The 14,280-nt window shown below is 34.8% G+C and overlaps 1 long non-coding RNA gene across 7 annotated transcripts in view; it reads left to right on the top strand.

Moving 5' to 3' along the window:
• Positions 1-8,989, top strand: part of LOC140661719 (uncharacterized) — a 56,237-nt gene extending 47,248 nt beyond the window's left edge. For all 7 annotated transcript variants that reach the window (XR_012045854.1, XR_012045858.1, XR_012045857.1 and 4 more), the window contains 3 exons: positions 1,289-1,452; positions 4,544-4,617; positions 7,979-8,989. This is a non-coding gene — a long non-coding RNA (uncharacterized lncRNA). The remainder of the gene's footprint in view (positions 1-1,288; positions 1,453-4,543; positions 4,618-7,978) is intronic.
• The last annotated feature ends 5,291 nt before the right edge of the window (positions 8,990-14,280 follow it).

The following is a 14,280-nucleotide window of genomic DNA, read 5'->3' as shown; positions in this document are numbered from 1 at the left end:
AAATACATAGCTCTGTGTTCAAAATACCACTTAAACAGTAAGACATATTAAGACTAGGAATTCTCCTTAATCTCAACCTAACCTTGGGAGCCCAGATTCTCTGTTTCAGCTCAATAATTGTGATTCTAGTATCCCAATTCAGATCTTCCTGCCCAGTTTTAGACACTAAACCCCAAATTCTACATGTGTTGGTTCCTTTCCTTACCCTGCAACAGATAAATTATTAATTTACACTTGTACGTGTTCATACAGAGCTATTTGTAGTTCAAACAGAACTACAAAATTTGGGCCAAATTTGTATCTTGTCTAAAATAGCCATAGTCAAATTGAAATCACTTTTAGTGATTGGTGACAGCTGAGTATTTCACCAGTTGAGTCTAGTTAAAGATGAAAATTATTTGCTATGAAGAATGATCACAGATAATCAATTCTGCATTTTGAGATGTTTGAGACCTAAATTTTCAGAGCTTGTACAGGGAATTTTTGCACAGCTCCTGTTCCCTGCATAATGGCTGGAGATATACACTTAAGTGTTTCAGTAGCCATCATCTGTGACAACTTGCGTTGCCATAAAGAGTTTACAGCAAAATAAAGATCTGCCACCTGAAAATTTTAATTTGTACCCTGGAGAAGGTTAAAACAGGAATGCAGATTTTTGTCTACTGTTGTAAGGCAATTGATAGTTTGCTTAGATGAATTAAGGCAATATTATCTAAAGCTTTATAGACAAATACTGTACAAACATTGTGAAGGCAATTAAATATCTAATAGCAGTCCAATTAAGTTATTTTTATGACTAGATGATGAGTTACTGGTGGTCTATTTGTAGGCAGCAATTTAAGTAATCCTAAAGGTTACATGCTGCACAAAAGAATCTAAATCAAGGGCCTGAAGACCTTTGTTGTGAATAATCATTCAGTCTGGATATTTTTTACCACATAGACTCTTATTCAGCTAAGAAATCAGCAGTGCATTGAATTTTTCTGATTTTAATTGATGGGGAAAATGGAATATGAGTTAATTATCCAGAATTAATTCCACTTCATATAAAATGTCTGCTTCCACAAGAGTGTGTAGCTTTACTTGTGTAGTCCACCTTAGTATTAGTTTGTGATTTTCATCCTGAAAACTTAAAGAAATCAAGCCTTTATCTGTTGAATTACATGCTTTTCAAGTAGAGTATAAAATAGAACTAGTAGTGTAGCACTAAGATAGTAGCCAAAGTTGAAACTGGAATAGCAGTTTGTAATGAGTCATGCAAACTTACCATTGTCTTTGTTTCCCAAAGGTCATGATACTGACAGAACAGTGGGAAGAGTGGTAGAATGCACGTCTGTGGAGCGTGGAGATGGCCCTGGTTTTCTGAGAGAGATTGATACTAAATCATTAACACAGTTTATAAAAAGAAGGCAATTCAGTTGACAGAGGGATTTACCTCTCATGGAGAATCAGGTGGGCTATCCCTAGAACTAAAAGAGACACTGTATGAGAGGTAAGGTTTTCCAAATATGTAATTTTGGATTTGTACAAAGAGAAAACAGAATGTTAAAAATAGCATTTAAGAAGTCCACAGATTAAATTACTTGGCTTCAAAATTCTGTTCACCAACAAGGAATCTTCCTGGAATTTATAGAACAGCATGTCGTTCACAGTGTATCGGAGACATTTATCATTTTATCTGCTTGTGGAATGTCTTCTGGTAGACTAAGATTTATTTTTTCCATATACATTAAATGACTGGCAAGATTCAGTCATTTCTACAGTATATTCTTTGGCAAGTATTTGTTGGATTCTTTTTCAGCAAATTCTTGTATTAAATAGTTTGTCCTTAGGAGAGGTATATGCCTAGCCATAGTTAATTCATTGAAAATCTTACAGAAAGTCTGGGGAACAATTTTTGTTTGCTGCTTTACTCCATGTGTAGAGAGGGACTTGAAGCAGTAGTGAACCTGTCCCCTGAACTTCAGTCTTATGGCAGAGTCCACCAGGAAGTAAAGCACTCCCTTTGGAGCCATTTCGTAAGCAATATGGAGTTGGAGTGCCTTCATACAGGTGGAATATACCTGTTTTCTTTCCCATCTCAAGTGTTCATTTGTACAACTTTGATTAACTATGAAGACTTTTAAATCAAACTAGATGGCAGATTCTACAACCCCTCCCATGATATATTTGATCCATGGCTGCTGAAGCTCTAACAAAGAAAAGAGAAAATGATACTCAATTTCTAATTAAAGAAGTAATTTTCCTTTGCAAATAGACTTTTTATCTCAGCTACAGTGTTAAGGATCAATGGGTTGTCACATGTATGTCTTTTTAATAAATGCCAGCTGAGATGACATTAAAGTGATAGACTGATCACTGTAATCAATGGAATTCAAAATTGCTTTATGTCTTAAATGAACTTGGTTCCTTTCTGTGATTCTCCTACAGTTAACATTGTCTGAGCAATGAAGTACAAAGTTATATCTTAGTTTGAAGTAAAAAGTGATGATGATATGGAATTAAAATTTTTTACATAGGTGCAGGTTTTGTAGTTTAACTCCTGTTTTTATGCAATTCAAAGGACCTCGCTATATATTCTTGTTGGAAAAAAACAGTAAGAGCAAAAAAATGAATTTAAAGTAGAAGAAAATAATGTGAAGCTTCCCCTTTCTTCCCCCCTGCACTACCCCCTGCCCATAAAAAGAGTGAGTGGCCAAGGCTTACTAAGATTTTTATTTGCTTAGTTGTCTTACATTAAGCTATGAATATTGACACTCCAAAACACAGAGATTACTCAACTCAAAGGCAGTCAGAATTAGTGTTTAAGCATGAACATGTGGTTCATCTTAAAAGAATAACTGTGTATATGTTGTGCAGTGCCTGTACATTTAATGCCTAACATGGGCTTATCCATATTATTAAAAGTGATACTGATATGTTTTGGCCTCCCATAAGCACATCTTCCCAGGCTTCGGACAAGGTGATGCATCTGTGAAAAAAGACAGCCCTACTGCTGATCCAGTTGGTGACGATACAGGAGGGCAAACAACGCCAGAGAACAGTCTAATTTTGAACTAAAGGAATCTTTCCGTACCATTATTCTCATAGTCTAATCAGTGTCTTTAAAATCTATTTATGCGGAATACTTCAGAACTCTTTTCTTGTTCTGCATTTATTTTTTCAAAACCCTAGAGGTTCTGTAAAAACTCTCAGGATCCTTGTAAACCTTTTTATTTCTCTTAAAGTTGGCAGACTGACAGGCTTTAGTTATGCTTAGTGCTAAATTATTTATCTTCCTTTTCTCTCATAGCCCTGACTTCTGAATCTTTAACTTTACTCTTGGGACGTATCTCTCTGGTTTTGGGGGGTTTTTTTGGTGGTGTGTTTTTTTTTTTTTCTCCTTCTCCCATTAAAGCGAAGACATTTCTGTCTTTTGTCTTTAGTGTTTTACCGTTAAAAAATGTACATGTAAAATTTGAATGTGTAAGTATGTTTAAGATGAGGTATCTGATTTTTTGTAATTGTAATTTAAGTGTAACAAGGTAACTAGGTCATATAAACCATTTTATGTTTACTTGTATATGATTCTTACTCATCACTTGCATTCAATAGTGGATCTCAAATTGATTTATATTTTTTTAAAATACTATTCCTACACTATCTCATATCATGTGTTATTGAACAGTCTTGAGGCTTTCTCCTCTAGGATCAAAATCTTTTAATTGCCCACAGTTTTTCAATGATGATGTTGAAATGCTGGTAAAATAAAAAGTTAAGCACATAATCTCCTTTAAATCCAGCTTCCTGCGAAGTGCAATGTAGTGTCGCTATATCAGTCTGGTTTTGATGGGACATAAGCACACAATTGAATACCTTCCTAATAATCATGTTGGTGTGTGCTTTGTTATGTATGTCCTAATAACTTTTGAGGAGGAAAGAAGTGAATAAGTGGTAGAAGAAGAGATAATCTTTTTCATTTTCATTGCTCATCAGTAGTGAGAAGTGTTTATTTTTACAAAACACAAGGATAACTATTTAAATACTAGCTTTTTTCAATATGTTTTAAGCTTTCTTATGTACAAGAACTTCCATATGCTAAAGTATCAACATGTACACTATAAAATGTGAATACTATGTACTCTGTTTTAATATAAGTGGCTTTGTAGTCTACAACGTAACGTGGTTGTGACTATGACTCGGGTAGTACTTGTTAGACACTTCCTTCTTTATAATTTTTGAAGTATAATTTTTTTATCTCACAAACGTGTTTACACCTTTTAAAATTGCTACATCAATTGGTAATATTTGGCTTATTTTGACAAAGAAGGCAACATGGCTTCAGGATACTGAATGCTTTTGAAAATCTAGCCTAAAGGATCTGAAGCTTGTTATTATATTGTTTTGAAAGCGGCCGAGTATTTCACATTAAAGTGAACAGTAAAAAACATTTTACAGGAGGAAGAGTCTTGAACTGTATTATGAGCTAATAACAATGAGCTGTCATCAACATGTAAGTAAGCGTCATTATTGGTGGTAACAATATATTTATTCTAATCTTTAGATCTCACATGGCATCCAAAGAATACAAGCTACAAAAGGATCAGCACCTCATAAAGAATTCTAAGACATTACAAGGTAAAGATTTTTTTTTTTCCCTGTCTGTATTATCATATTCATCAACTGAAAAGCTGTAGAAGCTGGTTTATACTATAATTTCAGGACTGAACGTATCGATCATGAAGATTATGTCAATTCATAAATTACTTCTAGGATTAGTAAAGAAAGCCAGTCAAATTTTCTTAGAACTTTTTCTTTCAAAATATTTATCTTTAGTGTCTTGATTAAGTGTCTAATATGTCATGTATTTGACAATTTTGGGTGCTACTTTTAATTAGGATTCTGTTGTTTCTGATATTCTCTAAAACCATTCTATATATCTTGTACGTGATTATAAACAAGATTGTGGGAGCTTCAACCTCCTGCTCTTAAGACACCAAAAAGCAAAGTCACATATGGAAGGAAGCTTTCACTGAAGTTTACTTTGAAAATAAATATGTGGCAATAGCATGAGAAAGTGTGAATCAATGCTTGTTCTAAGGCTACAGAGGAATAGCAGAAGCAGTGCAATGTGCTATCCACTGGGTCCAGATAGTCAGTTCATGTCAAATAATGTCACTGAATTATGCTAGTGAGGTTGTAGCTACTTGTTTAAGTCACAAAATTGGAAGTTACTGTCCAAGGGGAAATAGTATTATCTCCTGACTGGAGGGAAAAGATTTTAAAAAAACCCACAACTTTTATTTCCTTAAAATGGATGACTTATACTTGTTTTTTGTGCAGTAGCGAGTTTTATCAGTCATGTTAAAAACTCAGATATTTGCTGTTTCTTTAAAAACATGACTGACAAAAACAAAGGCCATTGTTATTGTGGGAGTCATGCTTCCTTGATATTTTTGTTACTGTGAGTTTGAAGCATCCCATCCATGCATGCAATATAAAAGTAATGGAGTGGAAAATCAGCTTTATTTGCTGTTGTCAAAATGCGCGGTCTTTACAATAACGTTTTTTGGAGCATATTTCCAAGGGGCATGATAAATTTCTCCATTGCTTGGTGTCTATAAGCGCTGATCCTAACTTTCCCTTCTAGCTTAAAGCTATGAATCTGTGTATAGGTGAATTTAAAACATGCAGAGAGTGTTCAAAATGCAGCTTATTCATCTTGAATATTCTACTTTTGTCTTTCTTCATTCCAAGTTGTTGACAAGGTAGACTTCCTTATCTTGTTTTATTAGACTGTTCAAATTGCCATGCATGATACTTGCTATAATACTTCTGTTTCATTTTTACTCACATTAGTATTAAACAGTAACTTTCTATTCTATTTTTGAAGTTGGTGACCTCTGAAGGATTTGGAACTCTGAAAGTTTCATTGGTGGAAAAATATCTGATATCATATTCTGGAAAGCCTATGGTTCATTAACTTAAGTCTATTAATGGCTGCAAAATTCATAAACCTTTACATAATGATTTTCTTTAACTGTAGTACTATTAATTTTTATGGTAATTTTACTGTTATTTATGATCGTCAAAAGAGTCTGTTGGAAAAAGAGATAATCGCACAGGGTTTCCAATTTGTAGATCCTCTATGCCTTACAGTAATTGTTGCAGGCTCTATTAAAGATTAAGGAGGTTACAAGCTTTGACTTTATAAGGTGAAAGTAAGTCTTTGAAGGGAAAGTTATATTATTAATTGTGATTGGAATTGATTACTCAAAGAACTACAGTAATTCATTCATTAATTCCATTCAGTTTTACTTCTTTAAGGGTTTAAAATGTTTCTGTCTAATCTGAGGGATCCTAATTTCTTTTTGTCTGTCTGCTTACCAGTTATAGGAACTTTTACACTCTTAAAAAACCACAAACAAACTAACAAACACACAAGCAAACAAATGAAACCAACAACCCTGTAATTAGAAACAGTTCAGATTAAAAAGTTAAATTATTATGTTATCTTGAAGAAATACTGGAGAAAAAACAGTCTGCTCTTCTGTTTATCTCTCCGGAATATACAGAATATATGGTAGTTCAAGATCTATACTGTATGTGGTGTACAGATATTTAAAAAGACTATCATCTTGATAATGTAATACACCGGAAATAGAGCAGCTAGCAGATATTTTTTGTAAGGTGCATAGTAAATATCCTATATTTTGATCCTTTTTACATGCACAGAGTAAAGCAAAGAAACACGTAATACAGGCAGATGTTGAGTTTTAGGAGATGTTAGATTGTTTTACTTGGCATCCTACAGATTCATAGGTTCCTATAAGAAATGCCTTTTCTGTTCATGAATCAGAACTAGCACCAAAAGCTGCAGCCTGAAGTCTCACTAAAGATTTGCATGTGAAGAGACTTCAGGGTCAGAGATTGATCGATTTATAAGTTAGGATTTTTTTTCTAGTGTCAGTGCAACTATGTAGTATCTTAAAAATATTTCTTTCAGAGATGTTGCACTATTTCTTGTTTTTCAATCTCATTCTGTGGGGGAAAGTAGTATTCCTTTAAAATTATTTCCATTGTGTAATATCTACTTTGATTTTCAGACTTTCCAGCTATGGCTCTTTAAACTACACAACCGCCATGCATTTCCATTATTTGAGTTTAGCCTTCCATCTGCTAAGGCAGAACAATGATTGTCTTCTCATCTATTTGTCAGTGTTTTGAAGGCTGTCATGATTTTATAGAAGATTTTGAACTCATGCATCTGGTATGCATGGACGCTACAGATTCTAGGGCCATTTTCATAAGAGTCCTTAGCTGAACTTTCTCTATTCACTACTTTTCTTATTATTACCAATCTTGTAGTGGATTGGTGGCCTGTTTGTGTTAGTCTCGCACAGCCATGGGAGTTTATATATATATAATGTGTGTGTATATACACACAGACATACAAGGTACTCATCCAATTTTACATATACGAATAGTCCCATAGGAGCTATTAACACTGTTCATATGCATAAAGGAGAGTACATTTATACATGCTTATGGGACTTGGACTATTGTTTATTTTATTACCTGAGAGCTTTTGATAGAAAGTATCCTACAGATACACCAGCTATTACTAAAAACCTATATTATCATGAATCACTGTTTAAATTACCATTGAGGTGTCTTTGTTTTTTAACTGTATGTTTGTCTTGGGGGGTTATTGTATATGCTAATAAATGATAGTCCTAATTGGTAGCACAAATTGTCAACTCAATGCTCTCAATCATTACAGTTGTCTTCTATTCATGATTTAGCAGATATAGTGGCATTTGGTGTTGGAATTGTATAATTTTTTCATACTTTGTTTTAATATGTGTTATGATTGTAAATTTTTTTCCTGTCACTTCTCCCTGTTTGTGTACTGAAACTGTTTTATTTGGGGGAAGTTTTGCTTTATTCTTTCCCCATTTGAAATGTTTAATTCCCAACTTTCCCTTATCTTTTTCAGGCCAGTATGTGCTTATGGTCCATGAAGTGACCATGCCCCCATTCTTGGGCCAGCCTCTCCCACCTGCCTTCAAACTCTTGAATTTTTCCAGAGAAAACCAAAACCAAGAACAAAGATAATTTCAAAGTCACCAGCAAGTAAAAAGGATAAAAACCCACAGCCAGGGCTCTTATCCAAGGCACACTGAAGTCAATGGAATTTTTCCCATTGAATGCAGTGGAAGTTGGATTCATTCTTTGCATCCCAGTCACCCTTGTAAGGTTTTTCATGCAGGAATGGGGCTTCAGTTTTGAAAATTATAGTCTTCTGAAATAGAAGCCTATAGCCAAGAAAATAATTGACTTAGAGATCCGTGTCGCGGTCGTTTTCTTACTATTAACATTTTAGAAGAAAAAAAGAGATCATTCTCTGTAGAGATTTGAGATACAGATTAAAAATTTTTATCAGTTCTGTTTTTCAATACATGTTTGGGGGTCCATTTGTTTTGAAGAATTTTGATCAAATAATATAGTAAATTAATTTTTGTGACAACTGTAATCACATCTCTAATAACATGTTGAGATTGTTTCCTGCAATTCACATTCACAAAGTATGTCTATTGCATTAGGACAGCCAAGTATCTCTCTTCAAACTGACGGAAAATCTACTGGCTTCAAACAACCAGTTTTCAAAATAATTATTTATCGATGTTACATCTTACTGACTTTTGTGCAAATTTATCTAATGATTGCAAGCAACAGATAACATTTTCATTAGGAAAATTATGCTGATGTACTTATCTGCTCATATACACTAATGTCCATGTATTCACTGTATGAAGAAATTTTCACTTGAACAATAAGGTAGGAATCCTCTAAAAGCCTCCTAACTTAAGTCCAGTGCCTTTGTGTGTGGATCTGTAAAGGGGAGGGCTGTATCTGTAAAGGGGCGATATCTGTAAAGGGGAGGGCTAGAGTTAATTCACATCACTGAATCAAAATCCATAACTAGGCCTTATCTTAGATGTCTGTTGTTGAAGCAAATAGAAAAAAATCAAAGTAAAAGCAGATAAAGCACCCTAAATCTAACTGGAAGTTCTCCCTTAAGAGCCTCTTAGGGTAGAAATCAGCTTTGGAAATGTGGATGTGGCATTGCGAGGCATGCCCGTGGCATTCCATAACTTGTAATATCTTGACTTTTTTGCCTTCAGAATATATTTGATTCATCATGTTCTTTGCTCCTTCTTTGGAGATGAACTTTATAATTTCCTTCATATTTTCTTACAGTACAGTCACTTTGTTTGAATAGTATTAGCAGTTACAAATAACAGCAGTATTTGGCACTTTTCCTCAGTCTTCATTCAAGAATCTCAGACCTTCTATTCCTTGCAGTTATGGCCAAAATTTCACCCCAGCATCCACTAGTTCACTCTGAAGTCCCAGGTTTGATGCAGCTGCATTTGCATGACTCAGTTATCACAGTGGCTCTTTCAGGCCTTACTCTAATGAACTGAATGAAGGATAAATGAGATCAGTTGAATTACCTAGCGTTTTACCACCTGCTTAGTGCATACGTGGGTGATTACTGTGAATCAGCTGAGATGATAACCAATAAGTTATTGATAACCCCAAGATAACTTATCTCTCTGAAGCTGTTAACCCTTTCATCTCCCTGTAAGGATGGTTTTGTAGTTCTACAGATGGAGAAACAGAAACTTGGTTAAATAGCAGGGACCTTGGGAGCAGAACCCAAAAATCTTGACCGTGGTAGTCCTCTGCAATGCAACTGAATGATAGTTCTGTTATTGTAAATCTCATTTCCATGAGATCTTCATTGATTTTGAGCATTATTGCATACCTTTTTAACTACGAGAAAAAGCCCCTCACTATGAAAAAAGTGATTTATCTGCAAGTATTGTAAATGTATGAGCTCCTTAGTATCACAGGTGTCTTGCTGCTTTTTCCCCAAGTAAATATACAGCTGCCAACTTCTTTATTATTAGCCAGAACTAAGATGTATTGTGCCCTTTATCAAATACATTATCAACTGCTGTGTATTGACCAAAAGATACATCAAATCCTGTAATCAAAAAGGCTTCATCCTTCTCTGGACTTTCCAGATTTTATCTCTTCATTTGCCCTCTGAAATATGCTTTTTAATGAGCAGAAAGCCTGGAGTATGAAGTCTTTGTGTACCAGTGGACCTTGTTAACCAGCCATTTGTGAATTCTTTTTAGACTCCAGAATAATGAGCTACATTTCCTATTGATGTAATGGCAGCTTTCACTATGAATAATCAGTCTTGTGCTTTCAGTTCACTTAATCAGGTTTTAACAGTAGGCCTTTTCTAGGTTAGCTAATTTTGAACAACGAGATGCTCTAACATCGTGTCTCTTGGATCAATGAGAACTACACAAACTACATCTCTCAGAGAGGCAGGATTCTCTTTTTCTCAGGCTATCCATTTAGAAGTCTAATTTTCAAATATGTTATTTAACCTGGCTAGATCACTATGCCTTTCCCCGCTACCATGCAGACACTGACTCAGTAAAACAAAGAAAACAGAAATTCCTGATAATTATTTCCTCAGTGACATTTGTTGGATCATACGTTAGGATTAAGGAGATTGTATATAAGGGCCAAGATCTCAAAATGTAACAATAAATGAGATGTTTTGATATTTTGTAGTATTTCCACGTGGGTTTCCTCCTTGTGGAAGCTGCATGCTGCTACATGTTAAGTTTGAACACTTAGTTTGAGGGTGTAGGGGGAATAAAAATAAGTTCTGCAAGATGAGAATATTTAGTGGCTGTCGTGTACTAATTTACTATATGGCACTCTGTAAAACCCCTTTTTTGAAAATTACTAACACGCAGACAATTTTAGCGACAGGATTTGGATTTTGTTTTCATGTAACGCTTAGGCACTTTGCTTAGAGTAATGTCCCAAGAGAGTCCCTGGTGGGAAGCAATTGCTAACTGTTAGTCCTATATCCAGACAAATTTTTAAATTTAAATTTGAATCTCCTGCTGACTACCATCTTTCTTGAGACTGACAACACTTACAAGTAGCAAGTCTCTCCTTAGCGTGGTAGATGTGCAAAATGGATCATCATCACACAGTACACTTTAAGACTCAGTATGAAACAGGAGAATGACCTCAAACTGAATATTGCTAGTGAAGATACGTAGGAGACACAGCTACATCACATTTTAAAATGTCCTTTAGAGCATCGTAATGCAAACAGTCAATGTGTCTCTTAGCATCAATATACAACTTTGTATGTACAACTAAGTATTGTTTTTATTCCTCCTCCTTTGTTTAGTTTCTCATAATTGAATGCAAAGTTGGGGCCGGGGAGGTTATACAACAAATAATCAGTGATCTTTAAAAAATGAATTATCTTCCTATTTTACGGTGCTTTTATAGGATTACAGAGTGTGCAATTGAAGCCAAAGCCGCCTTTCATGTACACACCCCAGTGGTGGCAAAGTAACAGACCACAACTAGTGAGAGAATCATTTCTTCTAATCTTGTAAAACACTCATGGGCTGTGGTGATCCAGAAATCATAGGTCATATTAGCTGCATTTTTATACCTTTAAAAGAAAGTTTATTACATTGTCTAGTGTATTTGGTACATATTCTGCAGACAACGATTGCTGTGTGAACTGTACTGGAGGTTTATAGTTTATTAAAACGTACTGGGCCAAATCCTGATGTCAATGAAATCTGTTAGATTCCTCCCAGATATATTTTTTTAAATAGATAATGTAAAACATCTGCTTTCTAAGTAATCTGTTTCTCATGTCAGTAATTACATTTGTATAGACATAGGTGAAATCTTAAATATGCAGTCCTCAAGGAGCTAGTGTATTTTTAGAGACAACTTAAATGACCTTTCATCTCATTATTTTTGCTTTTTGTTCATCTTGTCTACTTAGTTCCCCACTTGGAATTCTGTATTTCTGTATATGATTATGCTACTTAAAATGGGATCTTTGTTCTTAATTTGAGTCTCTAAATGCTACAGTATTACAAACAGTGTTTGACTGTTTTACTGTTTCTAACTTTTACTGGTTTTACCAACATAAATTGTACTCTTAACGTGAAGAATGCTCTTCAGTGTACTTGAATATAACTCTGTTCCCATTCTATCCCACAAACACTCCTCACAGATGACTTCCCCAAGATTTTAAAGATAACTGGTACTTTCAGTGTGCACACCTTGAGCAGATACTTATTGTGATAAATTTTTTTAAAATTATCTGTATATTCTATATTGATCAAATATTGAAGTAGGTATAAGGAATTATGGTTTCAGAATGCACATGCTTCCTCAATTGATTAAACTGATAGAATTTTACTGAAGTTAATGGCATAGTATGAAATCTTTTAAATTTGGAGGGAGGATTTGGCTCTTATTCACATGTAATAAGTTACTAGTATATGATATTCAGTGGAACTACAGCAGTTTACATCTGCTGAGGATCTGACGTATCGATCTTAAATTCATGCAACATCCATGTCCTTTAACTCAGAAATGCTTTTTCAACTTCAGATGAAAAAACTGAGGCAGGGAAAGATTAATAATTTTTTGATGGATAAAAATGGTAAAACTGAAGCAGATACCTATAAGGGTGCTTTTTGGTGTTTTGGTTTTTGGGGTTTTTTTTACCATTTTCCACTTCTATTGCTAGACCTTTAAATTTTTTTTTCTTCTATCTTTATCTTTTTTGTTCTTTTTTCTTCAATAGAGTTGAAATTGGCTCCATTTTCTGTTCTCGGTACAGAGATTGTTCTGTTAAGCAAACAGAAAGGCAAGGAATTATGGCACAGTACTGGAAGTTACCCGAGCTAATCCATACCAGATACTGGATATTTTTTCAGTTCCAGCAAAGCTAGTACCAGCTCATTAATAGAAATACTCTGTGGGAGATGCAATAATCTGTGTTTAATCTTAAAGTCAGTCAGTAACTAGCTGTATGGGTGTACTTCATGGCATTGCAGTTTAGTTGGTCTGTCTGCTATTTTAAAATACTATTTAGAGAAATCAGTCACATCTAGGATAGTATTTCTTTGTACTCTATAATTTTTAGTGGTAATTGTATAGATTTGCAACAGAAGAAGAAAGAGGTATTCTAGCAGGAAATTGTCTTGAAGATGACCTTGAATTTGAAGTCTTTCTGCATTTTCATAAGTATTTTCCCCATCACTATGGGGCTCGGGAGTGGAGAAGAAAAGTGAAGGTAATAAGAAAGAAGCAGTTCTCATTGTTTTCTTGTGTACATGTGTTGTAATGAAGGTGAACCCAGAAAGTTATGTTTAATGTTTTCCTGGCTTCTTCCAGATGTTGATTTTTACTCTTTCAAACCAAACTTCTGTGGAGGAATGTCCTTATTTTATTACAGATATATAGAATTTACCCCCTAGGCTATCAAGGTGACCAGTTTTAATATGTTTAGAATTCCAGTTGCTTGGATGCCATTTGATTCTTCAGTCTTTTAAAAGACCAGCAGGTAACATTGTTCAGGTCTTTTACAAGATTTTGGTTTAGGGTTTTCTTAGTAGTTTAATGAAATACAGTTATTTTTCTTCCGTAATAGAAATGTATTCTGTAGCCAGTCCCTCCCTAAGTATAGGTCCCAGCAGGGACGTAAGGAACAGATGACATGGCTTGGCTTGCCTGATGAATCATGGCTAGGAGTATGAAAATACCTAAATAAGAAAATACCTCATTTGACCAGCAATCACCTAGTTTCAAAAGTAGTCTGTTAGCCTATAAATGGATTTACACTGGCCCAGTGTGGGGGCTGATTGGGGGATGATTCCATCTGTAGCTCTGCAATCAATGATTGGAAATCTCAAATGAGTTAGTTTGGAAAGCAGAAGGAGTTTCAGAGTGTGCAGATACCTATCTTTCCTGGCCATATGGGTAAGACACAGTGGCACCTCTAGATAGCAGTTCAAGCCATCAGGTCAGAGAAGATACAATCGACTAATATATCTATCATGGAAGAAGGGAGAATGAATAACTTACTCTGAAAATCTTGATTAAGGTAGGAGTCAGATGGCAGTTAATTCAGAAAATTAAGCCTATGAAAAACCAAATCTATACAGAAATGGTTTACAAGAGAGTAGGCCATGTTTTTTTCTCTGGCAAAATTTTTCATTCAGTGATTTCCACAGTATTTCAAGAAAACTTTTGCCTCTTTCCTCCCCTTGGCAACCATAGGTTACTGAGAATGTGATGCCATTGAGTAGTTTATCTGCTACTTGGACACTTCTTTAAGGATAAAGTCTTAATTTAAATGTCTCTTGAGAG

This window comes from Ciconia boyciana, chromosome 19, assembly GCF_034638445.1.
Source record: "Ciconia boyciana chromosome 19, ASM3463844v1, whole genome shotgun sequence".
Lineage (NCBI taxonomy): Eukaryota > Metazoa > Chordata > Aves > Ciconiiformes > Ciconiidae > Ciconia > Ciconia boyciana.
This window is presented reverse-complemented; position numbering and strand designations above follow the sequence as displayed.